General features: G+C 42.8%; 1 long non-coding RNA gene across 1 annotated transcript; it reads left to right on the plus strand.

The window, feature by feature from the left end:
• Nucleotides 1–13,427: 13,427 nt before the first annotated feature.
• LOC136789304 (uncharacterized) lies at nucleotides 13,428–17,834 on the plus strand. Its single transcript, XR_010828146.1, has 4 exons — nucleotides 13,428–15,032; nucleotides 15,422–15,591; nucleotides 16,690–16,867; nucleotides 17,609–17,834. It is a non-coding gene; the product is annotated as an uncharacterized lncRNA (long non-coding RNA).
• Nucleotides 17,835–18,267: the final 433 nt, after the last annotated feature.

Here is an 18,267-nt window from a genome sequence, read left to right on the forward strand (position 1 = left end):
GCACAGGGTCCTTCAGACCCTTGTGTGAGCCAGCAGGGGAGAGTTGTCCAGCAGCAGGGATCAGGGGCTTGAAAACTCTCTAAACGCTGTTGTGGATCCTGCTGGTGGTTTCTCTGGGACTCCACTTTCACCTCAGAGTGGAGGCTTTGGCCTTTCCTACTGTGTGGGGTGAATTTGGTAAAGATTGTGCTCCCATATTAATGGGGCTGGAGTCATATGGGTTCCTTGGGCAGCAAGTGCTATGTCAAAGCTGCAGAACATACTGGAGTGCACTTGACAAACTGAATGCTTTTGCTCAAGATAGATTTAAAAATAAAAAAAGAGAACGGAGAAATCTACTTTTTGCAGAGATTTACTTGTTATGAGTGGCATAGAAAACCAGCATGTCCTGAAGGTTCACTGTGCGGACACAGGACCACAGATGAACAGCAGTCCACTGGAATGAAAACTGTATCTTAAGACAAATAACATGCAATTTGTTTATATCTTGATTTTCTTTTGTTCCTGCTACTTTTTTTTTAACATCGCCTGCAACTATTTTATGTGGTTGTGTAGAAAGTAGTATACTCAGAATGATGGATTTGTGCATATTATGAACAGGATTAGGGAGAACAGGTTGGAAATTACATATTAAATGAAGATATGTTTGAAAGAGAGCAAAACTGGAAAGGAGCTTATATTAGAGAGTATCCATATGAAAAAGCTCATTTTTGTTTCACTTTATTCTCTCTGTAGACACTTCTGGATGGATTATAATTGTCGTTCTTACAAAACAGTTTCTCTTTCTGATAAATTCTGGGTCAAGCTGTTAATATCAGCTGTGTGGAGATGGCCAAATTCTGTAGAAATATGAAAGTCAGAAATTCGATGGAAAGAAAATATTGTTTTTGTTCCAGGATGTGGGCAAATGCTTTCGGGTGAAAAAGAGCTGAAGGGCAAGAAAAGTATACATTTTTTGGCGTGTCCCTCCAATATATCCATTGATTTATGTCGGGAAGGCAGCAGGATACGTTCCCATGACTTTACAAGCTCGCATGGGAAAAGGAGAACATTTTCATTTAAACTGAGAAGATAGAATAAACCCTGCTTGGAGAGGGTTCAGTGCTGTTGCAACCACTGAAGTGTGAGCAGAGGTAAGAATCACACAGGTTGTCTCGAGAGCTTTGTGTGCTTTTTTTTTCCCCTTTCTTTTGTTTGGATGCTGAGCTGGACGTAGAAGCCGCACGTTTTAATATTGGTAGCGTCTGGCTCCAAACCAAGACACGTCCGAGTCTGCTCATCTCTCACACAAATCAGGATGTGTAACATTACCCTGACAGATGTAGGAAGAAATATATCTCGCAGTAATTTTTTAAATTTTCCACAAAGAAATTGAGTTGTTCTGAAAGTGGATGTGACCTAAACACAGAGCCTTTCAGAGAGGGATATCTTCAGAGCACAACAACAGGCCAGGCAGCCACAAGCTGGCTGAATCTTGCCTCGCTGCAGGTGATTTGACATGGAAAGGGGAAAGACCTACCTTCTGTTTTACAAGATACTTCTTCTGGTGTTCCCATGCTGCATGTCTCTGAATTCACAGCTTCACAGTGGCCACTTGAGTTGATTTTGGACTGGAAGACAGTCTATATTATGTCTGGGACAACTGGGCATACCCCAACATAAATAGCTGTTACACGTTTTTAAAGTGTTTTACTAGAGGACAGGGGATTTGAAGGAGGGAGAAGGGTTGATTTCGTCCAGAGAAATGCTCTTTTACAGCCTGCAGCCAGCTGGATGCTTGATGGGCTGCTTCAAATTGGAAAGAAGGGAATAAAATAATTATCCTTCCCTAAAAATTAAGGGTCCTAAATTGATTTCACTTAACTTCCAGCCTAAATGGAGTGACTTATGATTTACGGCAAGGTGAGATCAGAATCGGGCCTGAAATCTTGTTTTTTCTTTTTTTTTGGAAGAGCTATTTTCATCCCTAGATGTCATGGACCTTTCTGGGTCCCATCTGTTCAGGGGTGTCTGCAGCATTACTCCACAGACAGGGTATTTTTCTGGGCAAAGATTTCATTCCACCGATGGTTCACCAGCCTTAGCGATACTGAACTTATACAGTCTATTTGACTACACATTTTGGGGTAACTTGGCTAGCGTGTGCTTTTCTATGTTCTTTAAAAGGGAGTTTTAGTGGTGGTGCTTGCTTATGAGAGCCAGATTTCCGGCCCTGAAAAGCAGCTTGCTCTGTTATAACATGCTGCTATAGATCTGGGAATTTCCTCCATACTGTTTCTGTGTCTGATGTTTGATGTGGAAAGGACAGTTTGTAGGGGAAAAATATACACCGATCGTCAGTTTTCTTCATCTTCACTGGGAGTGCTGACTTGTGCTTTAATTCCAGCAGCGCTTCACTCCTAGCGGTTGTCCCATTGGAAAACAAAACAAAACCAAACAAAATAAAATAAAATGAAACAAAATAAAACAAAGCAAAGCAAAACAAAACAAAGCAGCCCTTGGTCTATATGATTTGCCCAGAACAAAATCAACTCAGTTAGTCATTCCATAAGGAGCTTTCAGGAAGTGGTGCCTGCTACTTCTTTCTTCACGTTGCTTGAAGGAAATGCAATTTAGTAGGACAATACTAGGGGATGAAGGGTCTGAAAGCACATTGGAGAGGTTGGCAGAAATACAGGGGTAGAGGGACATGCATGAGTGCTAACAGGGCTGCCTTGGATGACCGTCCTTTCATTCCCTATTATGCTGCTTTTACAGAAAGCAGTCAGATTGGACATTTTCATCACTAGTTACAAGTCAGTGTATTACATCAGTGTAGGTAGCCACCTCTTGTATCTGTGCAGCTCATGGTGGTTAAAGCACAGCTCCAGTCTGGGTCAGTTAATGTACCTAATAATGTATGGACCCACCCTGAGGTGATGATCATCACAGCCTGAATATTTCTGTGTGTATTCCTTCCCCTCCAGGAACAGCTGACAGACAACTCTGACGAAAGGAATTGGAGAGTAAAGCCCAGAGATGTAAAGGAGCAGCTGAGGATTTAGGTGCCTAAGAAGAAATTATGGTAGAGTTTTGGTGCCCAAATCCAAGAGTGTGATCCTACAAAACTCATACCCAATTCTTTCTAAGTATTTTCTCCAGTGAATCCTAGAGTAATGTTGCTGTGTTTGCCTATAATTGTTCCCATCTTGCCAGGGTTGGGTGTCATGGTTCTTGTTTCATGACTAAATTCAGGAGGCGTCCCTCTAGATGTTAAGAGGGTGTGCTGGGGTAGGTGTGCTGGGAGCATGCACCGTTCCTTTCCACTGACCTGAAGGGATCTGTGCACACAGCTTCCATCTCTCAGCACAGCACCTTGATCTCTGCTGGTGCAGGAGGCCATCAAGAAGTGTCCTCTGCCTCCCCTTACCAGGCTGAAGGAAGAAACACAGTTTTGCCACAGAAGGAAGGTACTTCTCCCTGAGCCCAGGGATGAGATCTCTCAGCTGGAGGTTCAGGGCTCCAGGATGACCTATTCCTTTGGCACAAGATGATTATCCCCACCTGCATCCAGGTTTGGGGCCCCCAGCACAAGAAAGATGTGGATCTGTTAGAGCGAGTGCAGAGGAGGGCCACAAAGATGATCAGAGGTCTGGAGCACCTCTCCTATGAAGAAAGGCTGAGAGAGCTGGGGATGTGCAGCCTGGAGAAGAGAAGGTTCTGGGGAGACCTCTGTGGCCTTTCAATATTTAAAGGGGTCTTATAAAAAGGATGGAGAAGAACTCTATACTTGGGTAGATAATGATAGAACAAAGGGGAATGGTCTTAAATTAAAAGGGGATAGATTTAGATTAAACATGAGGAAATTCTTCACTTAGAGGGTGGTGAGGCACTGGCACAGGTTGCCCAGAGAAGCTGTGGATGCCCCATCCCTGGACGTGTTCAAGACTAGGCTGGATGGGGCCTTGGCCAACCTGATCTAGTGGGTGGCGTTCCTGCCTATGGCAGGGGGGTTGGAATTAGATGATTTTTAAGATCCCTTCCAACCTGAGCCATTCTGTGATTCTATGATTATTGGATAAAATACATGAGCTGTTTGGGAACGGGGAGCACAATCCAAACGCTTCTGTATTTGCTTTTATCATTAGCCATTGGAAATCGCTATGGGTGGGATTCATCTCCTCTAACTGCAGACGTCTATGTCTGAGCAGAGCAGAGGTGGATATAGATATTGCCTAACACTGTGATGAGATTTGCCAGATGCATTGGGTGACATGCACCATTATGCCCATGCACAGATCAGAATAAGTGAGGAGAAACAGGCCTTCTCTGTATTCCTGTTCTTCTCTGCTCGTTACTGGATAATTGCCAGGTATGTTCATGCAATTAATTCCGAGTTAACGCAGTAGAGCAGCCTCCTTCAGTCTAGCAACCACCTCACCCTTCCCCAAAAAAGAAAAACAAAAAAACTACTGCCATCTTGTGTCCCACTGATGTTTACAAGCTGGAACAGGAGGAGGGACAGAGAAATAAAGTATTCAGTATTTAGGTACAATATTATTCTTTATTTAGCAAAATCTGTAATTTTACTCTAGGCATCATAAGTTGGCTCACACGGACAACTGGGGACCCTGAGGATGACCCTCAGGGGAGCCGACGGCAGTATGGAGCCAGATCTGACTTCTCTTTGCCTCCTGGAAAACACTCGTGTACCCATTGGCTGCATGGAAAACTGTGTCTATTTTGCTCTTCAAACACACTGTTTTGCAATGGTTTTGCAAACTAGTTCCAACCGTGGTGCGGATCCCAGTCATCCGTGGGTTACAGATTGAGTGGTAGTACAGCAGCAAAGAGCTCTTAAAACAAACAAACAAACAAACAAAAAAGTGTTGATTTGGCTGAAATCTTGTATTGTCTTTTCCTGATGAAAACACATTTTTAAGTCATTAAAATTTTTTGAGAGGGAAAGGAGAAAATCAAAACATTTTGACTTTTTGACTTGATACTCAAAAAAAAAAATCTTTTGTTTGTTTTGAGATTTCTATTTTTAGAGTCTGACCTAGCCTTAATTAAAAAAATAATAAAGTACTTCCCCTTCCTCTTTCCACTCCCTAAGAAAACAAAAGGCTTTGTATTTACTTTTGTTTGAAAGAAACCTTTTGTTAGATTGAAGTTTTGAAGTGCTTTGTTTTGGGTGGGGATACTGAGAATTATTTGGTTTTGGTCAACCCCAAACAATTTTTGGCCAGTGAGATGAAAAAAAACAATTATTTGCTTAGTTCTTGTCATGAGTTTGAGTACTGATGCTGCAAGCATGCAAGAAAATGATCTGTGTTGTGTTTCAGCCGGACATGGATGTCTTTAGTGGCAACTTAGCCAAACATCTCATATGAAGGAAAGAGCATTTGTTGAACAGTTGTGGGAAATCAGACAGAACTGTGTGCTGTAAAAAGAAGTCCAATCTTTCCTTTGAGCCTTTTGAGGTCCACAGCCTGATGCAGCTGGGACATCATCTTGTGGGTGTGAGATATAAAGGCAATGCCCACTGGGACTGAATCCAGCCTGGCTCCGACTGGAGCAAACCCCAGGCAGCAGCGGAGAAAGTGAACAGACCTGCTTGAGGTTGAAGAGCAGGTGATTCAAATACAGGGGTTAATTTTCCTTCTGGTTAGGAGCTGCCTTGGAAGTAATTTTAGGGAGCTTTCTAGCCGTGGACATACCATGAGGTTTTGCCTTTTGTGTTCATCCATAATTCTACCTACAGTAGAAATCCACCGTATTTTGAGCATGGAGTAACATGGGCCTTATTCTTATTCTGAAACATATCTAAATGGTCTTTAAGTCAAAAACATGGCTCATCACAGTCAAATTGGATACACATATGCGTTTCCTATGACTTCAAGATATCGTGCAGTGACAGGAAACAAGTGTAATGTGTATGAATGGGGTTTTGAAGAAAAGCTGAAGAAATACAGGGGTCCCAGGTTTGTTAACACTAACCAACCTGAACAGCATGCATGGTATTGGAGACAGCTGAGTTATCCCTGCAGAATTAAAGCACAAAATGCCTGCGGATTGTCATATCTTACATATGTTCAGCATCAATATTTAAAGCTTAGACAGTAGAAACAGAGAATGCACAGACAGAGAAAGGGGAGAATTGATCATTGCTTTTTGGTCTGAAATACTTATAGCCCAAAACACAACTGTGCAGCTTCTAATCTGATACGGCCTAACACCACACATCTGCTTTGTGCCAAAAGCTCCAACTCATCCTTTAAATCCCAACCTGATCATTAGAAATGCTCGTCACTGGTGTGCCAAGATTTCATGCTTGGTGCCCCACTCACCTGATGCTTGCCCAGGGGATGCCCCAGGTGATGCTTTAACCCCTCCAGATGTTTTCTGCCACCCCACCCTATCCACCTGTAGCCCTTACCTCCTTTGAAGCCCATCCTTGTCTGCACAAGAGCTCTTTACAGCCCACTAACAAAATTTAAGGGGCAGGTGAGGACCTTGTCTTAGCTATTTATAGTTTAAGAGAGAGGAAGATGTACAAATTTGCCTTAAAAAAAAAAAATTGAATGCCACTTGTCCCAAATGTCTGCAGATGTGTAAATAGATGTAAGTGTTCCCACTTCCTTCAGAGACTGTTTTCTTCCATGGATTTGGCTTTCTGATTGTGCAGCAGTCACTGACTTTTCTGTGCCTTTGGAGAAAGTTAGATTTCCAGCTTCTAGGGAAGTTATAAATCTTGGCAACACATATCACAGTGTTTTGAGAAAGATAAAAATCTGCTCTTTCCACAGGTGATTTTCTGTAACCCTTCAGTTCTGCACTTTATTGAATAACTTGGTACTAAAAGCCAACATGCAGTTATTTTAAAACTTCGCTATTAAATAGCGACCTTAGAGCCCTTCAAAGCCACAGATGAATTAGAATACCCCCCTTCTCAGGCAAAAATAATTAAAAAATATATATTGGAAAAGCTCAATTCTAAGTAAACGTCACATATTTCTCCCATGAGGAAATTCCTTTTCTTTCTTGTTAATTCAGTGCATGCTGCAGTGTGAGGCATACCTCTTTAACCCCCTTGTTCTCTCATGCCATTGCATCTTTTACAAACTCCTTTGGAGCATCACATTTCACTAAGATACCGTCACATCAGCTTGAAACATGACTTTAATTAGATGTATATGGGACATGGAGTTGCTCAGCACTGTGTACCTGCTATGCAGTTTAGCAGTCAAATGGTTAAGCTTATTCAAAGGAGTTGGCAAGCTTCATGTGGCAAATTCACTGGAAATATATTTATTTTTACTGTGGAACCAAGTCCACATAAAATGTCTTGAGCGAATCTGCTTGTGAAAACCTGGATTAATAACGGAGAACAATAAAACAAGAGTGATAGTGGGAATCAGGCTCCAAAGTTTTGTTAGAGTGCGGTGTCTTTAAATTAGTTAAATAGCTCGGTTTAATAAGAGCAAACTTTCAAACCATCACAGCCTTATCCAGAACATCATTAAAAGATTTATTACAGATTAAAATGCAATAGAAATCGCAGGCTCCACATTTTGACTGAAGCCCTTTCTGGAGCTTCCCCCCCAGGAGGAAGCAACCAGCCTGAGAGTACCCCAGCCCAGAAAGCAGGCACCCCGTGCTGTTGTTTCCCACCATGATTTTGGACACTGCTTACCTACCTGCCCCTCTTTTTTTTTTTATCTGCAGGTTTGCTGCAGCCACAGGTTAGTTCACTCTGTTTTACAGCCTATATCTAAACAAATTTCAAATCTTTCTGCCAAGCAGGGACAGTGTTATATCAGCTGTTCCTGGATGGTCAAGTTGGGTTCTCCTTCTCAGCCCAAGAAACTAAAAGTCGCCCTTAATTATGACAGATACTAATTAAGCAGGAACAGATATTCAATCATCCCATACTTTTCCCCTTGAGGTGGGGGACTGTTTTGCAACAGACCCATCCAATTCCCCACTTCTTGAGCGTGCCTACAGCATGAGCACAGTCCTGCTTGCTTGAGATTACACCCCACTATGCCCCAACAAACTTCATCTTCTCTCAATTTCAGTGAGATAAAAAAGAGCAAATAAACCAAATAAACCATCACTAGGACGTGATGCTCATCCCAGACCCCTGACTGCCTTTTATTTGTCTCATCAGAGAAGTAATGGCTGTGCATGATCTTATACGAGCACAGGGGGAAGGGTGAGGAGTGCAGGACTTTGTGTGCTGATGCAGAGCTCTCACAGGAACCCCAGGGTTTTCAAATGAGAAAGTGCTTAGAGGCAGTTTATGTAGCCAAAAATGAGGTGGTAAATGGTTGTACTGGGGCCAATATGGGGGCAAGTTGGCGTGCCTATTTATAGGGCTGCAGTGCTGTCAAGCTATTTGATACATCTGTGGTTCTGTGTGGGAAAGCCCATGAGAGGTTTGGGTGAAAACGTGAAGCTCTTAAGGATTTTATTATGATTTGTACTGCCATTTAATTTTTAATAAAACTTTGAATAAAGTTGTGATTAAATGGCCATCATGAGTGGAAGATTCCACTTTTAACATAAAATGCAAGAATTCCCAGAATGGGCTAAGATAGGTTTTATAATAGCGAAGTATGCACCTCTCCCTCAGATACATTGGATAATGGGTTCTATCAAAATGGAAAAAAGAAAGGTATAGATTAAAAAAAAAAATAAATTCTGCTGTGTAGTCAGTAGTTCCACATTTTGGAAGAAATTGCTGAGCTTCTGGCATCCTTAAATAATACCCTTTTCACATGATAGTTACACTGCTCCAAAGACAGTATAATAAACCATGCCAAAAATTCTTCTGTTTTGTTTGCATGAAATTGAACTGACAGATATACCTGTCTATGTTACGTCCAAGAAAATGTCTTGTTAGAAACGTGTGAAAATATATTATATGACAGATGCTGAAAATGTTTCAGATACAGCAATAAATTGATTGTGGTTTCTGGACCAGATGTGAACTCTGTTTAAAATTCATCATGCTGGTCTCTATTCTAGCTCTGTACTTAAATAAATGCAGAGAAGTGGCTTTGCTTTTCAATGAAACCCATTATAAGAATAGAAGAGCTTCTTTCCATCTAATAAAGAATAGGACCGACAGTAAGGCTTGCATCCACAGAACAAGTATTAAAAGCACAAACTGGACTAAGAGAGAGCTGTGCCAGTTTTCAGTTTTTGCTTCATTAATGTGCATGAAAATGCTTGGCATGTCAAAGCCCCTGAAACCAAGAAGACTGCAATGTGCATTATTTTCAGTTTAGAGCGAGATTCACAGCTGTAAAGTAACCAAGGAGGGGAAGGAATGCGTTTTTTAAGAAGCAGTGTTGTTTGAAGGAGAATGAGCCAGTTACAAAGGTGCTGCAGACATGACTGGGTGCCTCGAATTGGTGTGTGTTTCCCAAAGCCTTTATTCTGTACCCATGCGTTCTCTTTCCCAGCTAGGGCGAGAGCCAGACTCATTTTTTGGCAAACGGCTCGAGAGCTGCACTACCCCAGCTGGGCGATCCAGGCTGCTGAAGTCAGGTGCTCAGGCTGCCCCTTCAATCCACAAGCACCTCTGAAAACTAGCCCAGAAAGCCAACATGCTAAGGCTGGAAAGAGCAAAGAGGAAACAGCAGGCAAATGGGTGTTGGTGAGATCTTCCAGCCACGTACTACTCTGGCTCCGCACCTCTCAGTTCTCGTGGCTTGGAGATAGCACGTACCTTTTTCTCCAGGGATGACAGAACAGAGCTTGCCCATCCTTTTGTGACAATGACCTCATCTGGGAAGGGGAAAGCCTCTGTCAGAAAGAGGCCTTTCTCCCTCTTTGCAGCTTTCTGGGAGGGAGCAGGTGCTTTTGGTCAGGGCTGGTTGTGCCCACACCCTCTGTGCTCCATCCTCCATCTTTGCAACCTAATGTAGGTTTTATGGCTACTCCTCTACACCTACTAATGACAGTCAAGTTTTTCTTGTAATTCACTGACAAATAATTTCTCTTTCTCTCTTTCTCTTTCTCTCTTTCTCTTCCTTAAGAGAAAACAATTTTCCTGTCCTCGTAGCACACAGGAATATCTGCAAGGAAGGGAGAAATGACACCTGTGGGTATTTCCCAATATGTTAAAGGATAATTGAGGCTATCATTTGATATACTGTTAAAGACACATGATTTCTTGCCTGATGTCAGATAAAGGTTTTCTTAGAGTAAAGAAGCTCTTCATACGTGCTATGTCTTGCACTCACTAGCACAATACCTTGTATTATTGAAATATTAAGGTCATCAGACATGATAAGTAGTGATTAAATGTGAATTATACTACTATCCACCTGGTTTTTCTTTTAGAGTTTTGCATTGAAAAATATTCCCCAAACTATGAGAAACCCCATATTTCAAAAGATCTGCAGTTGTGATAGGCTGAGTCAGAACAGTTTAATTTACATATGTGTGTGGAAATTTCTTTTCTGATGCATATCTGCAGCTTCTCTATGTAATCACAACCACCCTTTTATCCTCCAGGGACTTCTAGTTGTCTGAACTGTCTGTCCATAAACACTTCCAGTGCTGGACTGTCTCTTTGTTAAATATATGCACAGCACTCAAACCCAGCAAAACCCCCGGGCTGCCATGGATGTAGCTTCTGTCCCTTCTGTAACTTGTAATCATATTGCAACTCAAGATCCCTGATTAAATTAAGGTTGTTATGTGGGTTGGGCTTGAGGGTTTTCTGAGTTTTCTGCTTGTTTAGCACATGGCTAACGCTGTCAGTTAACTTCTTTGAGTGTCATGAATGTTGTCACTGGCCTATAACCTCTCAATGTTATAGGTTAAAAATATTAGTTAAATTGAATACTTTTGGCAGTTCTTATATTTGATGTGGGGTATAAGAATCTCTAAGGTTCATGTGACCTGGTTTTTCTCAGAAATCACTTTTTTTTTTTTTTTTTTAAACAGAGCAACAAACAAATAAACAAATGTTAAATAGGATTTTCTCAGAAGTTACACAAGCCAGGAGCTGGGCCTGCAGGAATAACAATGCATACTGCAAAACTCATGCTAAAATCATGTTATTTGGCAGGATTTTTTTCCTATTTACGAAAAGATATCTATAATCCCATCCACAAAACCACCACTGCCCAGAATAGGATTTAAGTCATGACTGATCAAATGTGAGGCCAAGAAGCCTGACTGTCTTCTGATTTAACAAAAACAAACGCTTTCAAAGTTAAGACTGAAACGCTGCCCCTAAACAGTCCTTTACACATCCTGCTCCATCCAAACAGTCCTGAAGAGGGTTAGTTGTAATGGAAATGCTGACACAAGCTTAGCTGTAGTGATGCTGTAAGACACTGTTATACTAATATAAGCATTACACTCTAAGAAAACATATTGAGCTAGTGATACATATTTTTCTCTTGAACAAAATTGCCACGGGAACAAAGGTCATGTGCCACATGGATGCCAGTGTTTATAAGAAAGTGCGGTTTGTCCCACAAGTGACGTACATGTAGGGCGCTTCACAAGGACACACATTTTACCACCTTTTAGTAAAATAAGCTCTTAAATAAAAAACACAACAACAACTCGTTGGTGGTCCTTCCTTGGCTAGGCAAAGCTTGCTGTTGTCCTCCCTTTTCAAACAGTGCTTATTTTCTCTTGGAAGAGTTAATGACTGCTATCAGCAGCTACACAGATGGGCACAAACTGCTCAGAGGGACAGGGGATCCCCTCAGACCCTGGGCCTTTTTTGCATCTCAGGAGAGTCTTTTCTGTACCTCTGCCAATGCTGAGGTTAAGGTCGTTGCCCAGGGAATGGGGATCTTGAACACCTAAGGAAACTCTATGGTATTCTTTCCAGCAGGGAATCTGGACATTTCTCTGCTCTGTCTTGATGCTGAACGATTTCCTCAAAGTACAAATGAAAGTCTCCCTTTCCATTCTTTTTTGTTTGTTTGTTTTTGTGGGCTAAACAAAAATGTAGATGTTACCCTCTCCAAACTGGCACCTCCAGCAGGATGTTTTACCATCTTTGTTCCTCTCTTCCCTCTTGTTTTTGGAAAAAAAAATGCTTCTTAGGTCTTTTTCTTCCAAGTGCTTTTATATGTCTCCATTGGAGAGTAACACAAGGGTATACTCAACCAGCATCAAATACAGTGACCCCAAAATGCTACTCCTGATTATATGCTGCTGCTCAGTACCCTGTGGAGCTGGGCTGCAGTGAGGCTTAATTTCTCACAGTCTTCCCAGGCTTTAGCCAGCCTTATACCAAACATGATCATGAGCTTTTAGGCATGTGGAACACTGGGCCAAAGCCTGGGGCTTTGAGATGGACAGTCTCCCTACAGTTATAGTTGAAGTTTTTAAAAAGCGAGATAAAACGAGAAAATCCATTCATGTAATTGCTGTCATCCTCTAATGAATCATGAATCCATGGGATTGAAAAGCTGTGTGTGCATGGGGGCCACTCCCGAAACTTGTAATGATGTCCTAATCCACTCACACAGTCACAAAGTCAATAGGGCATGTGCCAAATGCATGAGGTAGCCAGGTATGATCTGCAATTCTGTCCGAGTAACTCTGAACTCACATCCTCAGCTCCAATGAGCCCATTCACCATCACGTCACAGAGAGGGAAACTCTCCTGGTCCCTCCTGGGGACCAGATGGCATTGACATTTGGGTCATGACTGGAATGCCCCGAGGAAGGTTTCTGAAACCCTCTTGTGAATCAGAGGGAGGAAGTGGTGATTCAAACCCCTTCAGAAAAAGGGGAAAAAGAAGTGAATTTGGATTACTTATATCCTGGACTGATGGGTTATGGGATAGGAAAGGGATGAAATGAATGACCTGCATGGCCTTTTGTTCCCTCTACTTTTCATTCAAGTGGCTGAAAATGAAACGGTGAGATGTGAAAAAAAGTGAAGGACACTTTTCAGTTTTCCCCATCCCTTTGTGCCTCAAGAAAATGATTTAGGTTGATCTGAGCTGAAGTTTTGAAAACATTTTCTGGTTCGGCAGCCAAGCCCAAATGTTGGCCACTTGCACCGCTCTTGCTTCGTGAGCAAGAGTGCTTCCTGGGGACTGGCTGACTGCAGCGCCGTGCAAGCCCCGCCAAGAGCACCAGCAGTAGGCCTCTCTAGAACAGATTGAATTCTTGACCTCAAAATATGCTATTTCTAGCCACATCGGTGTCCTCTCTTCAGCAGCTCAATTAAAACAAAAGCAAACACAGGTTTCGGCAGAAAGGGTGAGTCGCTGATGTTTGCTTACATGGAAGTAGCAAGACACAGGATCCTGGTTTGTGGCTGCTTCGATGGATTTGGAGGCTGCTTGAAGCCTTGCAGAAGCTCCTTCCAGCTCCACCCATGGCCTGGGGACATACTGCTCTGTGTTGGTGTAAAACCTGCCTGGGGCACACCAGAACATGCCCACCCCATCCAGCTGGTGTTGGGAAAGATGACTACCTCTGTCCCGGGTGGCTCCCCCTTCCTCTCCTTTAGGACATGGAGAACAGCGAGTATGGTGGCAGTGTCTTGGATAGGGTCACAGTTTTTACCAGCTTCTGTTTTCTGTCATGAATTTTGCTTTGGGTTTTTAATAGCAAAAGGGAGCTAAAAAAGTATGTGCTTGCATGTAGAGGTGATGGCAATGCCATTTATCAAGCCCCTTAGTTTTGGGGGAGTCTGATGCATACTTTGACTTCTGCCTGTAGGATACCTCTGAACCCAGCTGAGTTTTTGCCCTGTTGTGAACAGTTTTAATGTGTCAGGAGTGTGCTTGTTAGCCACCCTTCTTTCTACAGCTTACAGTGAACTTTTAGATGTCACAGTCCGTGCCCACTGGGTTTTTCCTGAAGGAAAACCTGAGACTGTGAACTTGAACTCTTTTGGGAGGGCAGTGCAGAGGGTGAAGAATAAGTTTAGCATGGGTCAATAACCAGTGATATTGAGGAAGATTTTATTCAGTGTTTTGAGCTGGAGTTTTGGAAGGGCTGACAGCTTCATGTCTGTGTGGATTGCTATGCTGAGGTCTTGCTACAAAAATGATGAAGGAGCAAGGGACCTGTGCCAAAACACTGTTAGCCAGGATGTCCTGGGTAAACAGAGATTTTTAGAAAGTGTTATTTATAAAAGTTAGCAAGTGAAACCATTGCATCAGTGAGGAATTCAACAACGCTGTTAAATTACCAGACTGAATTGACCAGTTGTGCATGTGGGCATATCTTCAGCTAAACGATACTAGGCGGGGCTGCAAACTCTCCAAAGTACTGTTATTTTCAAGCTAAACCTCAGATAACCTCCAGTCCTTTAAAAATATCTGTTGCTGAAAATAAGTCCTCAGATAACCTCCATCCTTGGATAACCCACATAAAATCAAAGGCAAGGGACTAATAGGAGAAATGGGATTTGGAAGTAAACTTGTCCTCATATTGCCCGCACATGTGAATAACATAGCGCTGCTGACCAGTGGCTATTTTTACATATAACCCATGTGCTATAAGCATGGAAAAAGGGCACTTTCCTTTGCTTAGTAGCATGGTCAATATCTTGCTTGCTTAACCCAGGTGCCCATGATTGACTCCTGGTGGAGCTGTGGATACCGCTGGCATTTATGTTACTGCTGCTGGATTCGTTATCTAGGGGCCCATTGATCTGTGTAGGTGCCAAACTGTCCTTGGTGAGAATGAACGGGTCTCTGAAAAGTGACCCCAAATGATCTGAGTCCTTCTGAGAAGATTTCTGTCACTGCTACAGGGAACAGTGGTTTCTCCTAGCTGACAGTGGAGTTTTAAAATTTACATTTGGAGTGACTTCTGCTATTTCAGGAGATGTCAAAAAGGCACACCTTGCAGAAGACTATAAAATAAAAAAAGGAAACCAATTTCTCTGTCATCTCAGAAGGCACCCTTGCTACCTACTTCAGTGTTGCATCTCCATCTGTGGCCAAACTGCAGAGCAAGTTGAGGAAGAAACAAACCATCGAGAAAACACGCAGCCAGACGCACACCAGGAGGAAAAATCCAATACTTCCTGGTTCCTGCAGGTGAGCAGCTGAAGCCCCAGCACATTCAATTCAATTATGGTCAAAGGAGCATTTGATAGTCCTTGCTGAGTGAATATACTGTCCCCCAGGGGAAGAGGCTGCCTGTCACTTAGTGAACAGGGTCAGAAGAAAGTGTCTGTGCTGTATGCACACCTCCCTGGATGTGCATGGTCTTTTCTACAAAGCAGGGAGATTGTCCACAGCACTTGGTAAATAGTTCAGCTAAGTGCAGGGGCACAGAGGTTTGATAAAGCAGTTTGCTGCCCCAGATAGTTCCTCTGGGTGGGATTTGGCAGCTCTAATCGAGGCTGAGAGTAAGGTTTGAATTCATTCATCTGACAATAGAAACCTGAGCCAAAGCTAACATAGAGTTTTATGCTCATTTACAGACCTCTACAGACTAAAGGGTTCATAAAGGAGTTCACTGATACCTTGTTGACAATGGTGATGAAATACCCTGACTTGTCATCCTGGGAGATTTCAACACACACATCGACAAGACTGCAGATACAAAGTCCCACAAACTCACCTCCTGGCTTTCCTCCCGGACACTCTCCTGGTATTTCTACACTGACATTTACAGTCAGACTTGAAGGGTCTCCTTTGCTGGGTCTGAGCAGTGTGTGTCACCCCACCAGCAAATTTCAGCCGGCTGCACACAGCAGAAAGCTGGGCTTGATGAAGAACCCGCTCACAGGCAGTGCCAGGAGGAGGCTGGCAGCCAGGACCATGGGGTGTGACCACGCTGAGATCCTCTGCTTAATGCCTGCAGAGAATGGGATGGTCACAAGCAACCATGGAGCTGAGCTCCTGCAGATCTCTGAGTTTTGCTACTCTTGGTGGCCACAGTGTGTATCTTTATATGGCCTAAGCGTAAGGATGACCTTAAGGTCACTTCTCACTATCAGTGTTGATCATCATCTCTGATTCAATCCATGTGCTCTTTGATGGGCTGCGGACTGAACATCAATAATGTGGACCATCCCTAGGGGCTATCTTCAGCCTGAGGCAAGCAAAACTTTTGGTTCTCACAAGTTCTTTGGTTCTCGTGGTCTTGCTGCTGCCAAACATTTCTCCTTGCTGCTCCTTCACACGTCTGCGTGGTAACTCCAGCAGGTAGTACCAATGGCTGGGAAGGACCAGAACAAGCTACACGAAGCAGGATATCAGAGGAGGTACCAAGCTGATGCAGAGGAGTAGCAGCATGAAGGATAGTCCAGGCATGTTAGTTTCAGCAGGACTTGGAGGGGATGCTCTGGCAGCTTGCCTGCCTCAGGGCACTGCTGTAACCACTTCACTTTGTCGAGGTGAAGCATTGGCATGCATAGTCCCTGGTCAGAGGTCTTCCATTCAGCAAGGAAGACCTCTAGCTCTGATGTGGCTTTTATCAGATCCTCTCCAAGCAGCCTCCTGGAGGAGAGCAGCACCACCCCTGCAGGTGGAGGCGGTGAAGACCTGGGAAGGTCCTCCTGCTCTGCATAAGTCCTATGAAGTCCTATTTTATTCAGACTTTTCATTCCCTCTGGAGTCCTGGGACCTTGGGGTTGTCCCCCTGCTAGGCTGGAGAGGAGGGGAATGGAGAGGGAAGCCAGGGGCAGAAACCAGGGTGGCAGCACTGGAAAAAACACTTGTCATGATGACTCTGACTCTGTCTTAGGTGATGTGGCATGAGAGGCCGAGATGTCTTCAGCAGCAACAGCAAAACAGCAAAATGTTCCTCATCCTCCAGCAGGGTGATCTCCAGCAGAGGTGGTTACAAGGAGAAGCCAAGGACTCCAAAGGTTCACTAATGCCCAGCTGGATGTTCAACCAAGAGGGGGTGAAGAGAGGCAGAGGTTCGTTACCTTTTAACATGTATTTTCTTAATTTCCAAACCACTTACAACCGTTGGGAGATATTTCTTGGCAGAAAACTGAATTAAGCTCCTACCCACATAAACTCTTACAGATAAATTTGAGATTAAATCAAAACACTTAAGTATAGATATTCTTTCTTTCTTTCTTTCTTTCCTTCTTTCTTTCTCTTTCTCTTTCTTTCTTTCTTTCTTTCTTTCTTTCTTTCTTTCTTTCTTTCTTTCTTTCTTTCTTTCTTTCTTTCTTTCTTTCTTTCTTTCTTTCTTTCTTTCTTTCTTTCTTTCTTTCTTTCTTTCTTTCTTTCTTTCTTTCTTTCTTTTTTTCTTTCTTTCTTTCTTTCTTTTCTTTTTCTTTCTTTCTTTCTTTCTTTCTTTCTTTCTTTCTTTCTTTCTTTCTTTCTTTCTTTCTTTCTTTCTTTCTTTCTTTCTTTCTTTCTTTCTTTCTTTCTTTCTTTCTTTCTTTCTTTCTTTCTTTCTTTCTTTCTTTCTTTCTTTCTTTCTTTCTTTCTTTCTTTCTCTCTCTCTCTTCTCTCTTTCTCTCTTCCCCCTCCCTCTTCCTCTCTTCTTCTCTTTCTCTCTCTCTCTTTCTCTCTCTCTCTTTCCTTCTCTCATTCTTTTCCCTCTCCTCCCCCATGATTTGATCAGGAGGTAGTGCGCAGGACTTCCTCATTTTAACTTTAGTTCTTTTTTATTTATCTTTTTCCTGACTGTTTTGGTTTCCTAGCGAACAGCCACGGATACTTTATGCTGCCCTGCTACTGAAGGAGTAACTGCAGACGACCAGACCTAGTTGCTGAAACCATGATGAGGAAAAAGTCCCTTTGCTTCCTGTTGACAGAGATAGCTTGTTGCTAGTCAATTAGGCCTTTGACATGCTTGTCAGAATAAAGCTGTTAACTTAAATGGAGATGCACATTTTTTTAATTACTTGCTGGAAAACATTTAGCCATCATCCCCCAAATCAGTGAATCTTGTCTCACAGGTGCAGTTACCAAGAGCTTTTTTTACTGTTTTTATTTTCATCCAAGCATAACAGAACTTGACTCTAGATCACATACCTTCTGTTACTGAAATCTGAGTAATGCATTAAGTAATGGACGAATCTGTCTGGATTGACTAATGTGGTTACAGGAGTTTATTCCGATTTGAGATGCATGAGTCTGGGATGAGAAGAGTCCATTTTAATAAAGTACAGATAGATACCTCCTGGGGACCCTGGAGAGAAAAGGGGTGGTGAGGTACCCACACTCCCCACCTGCACGTGCCACACACCCACCCTGTCTTTTCTCTCTCTCTTTTTTTCTTTTTTTTCTTTTTTGTCATTTTTCCTGGAGCGCTGCCTAAAGGAATGAATTAAGCCTGTTAGGGCCTGGTTTGGTGTTG

The sequence above is a fragment of the Anser cygnoides genome, chromosome 1, assembly GCF_040182565.1.
Source record: "Anser cygnoides isolate HZ-2024a breed goose chromosome 1, Taihu_goose_T2T_genome, whole genome shotgun sequence".
Classification (NCBI taxonomy): Eukaryota; Metazoa; Chordata; class Aves; order Anseriformes; family Anatidae; genus Anser; species Anser cygnoides.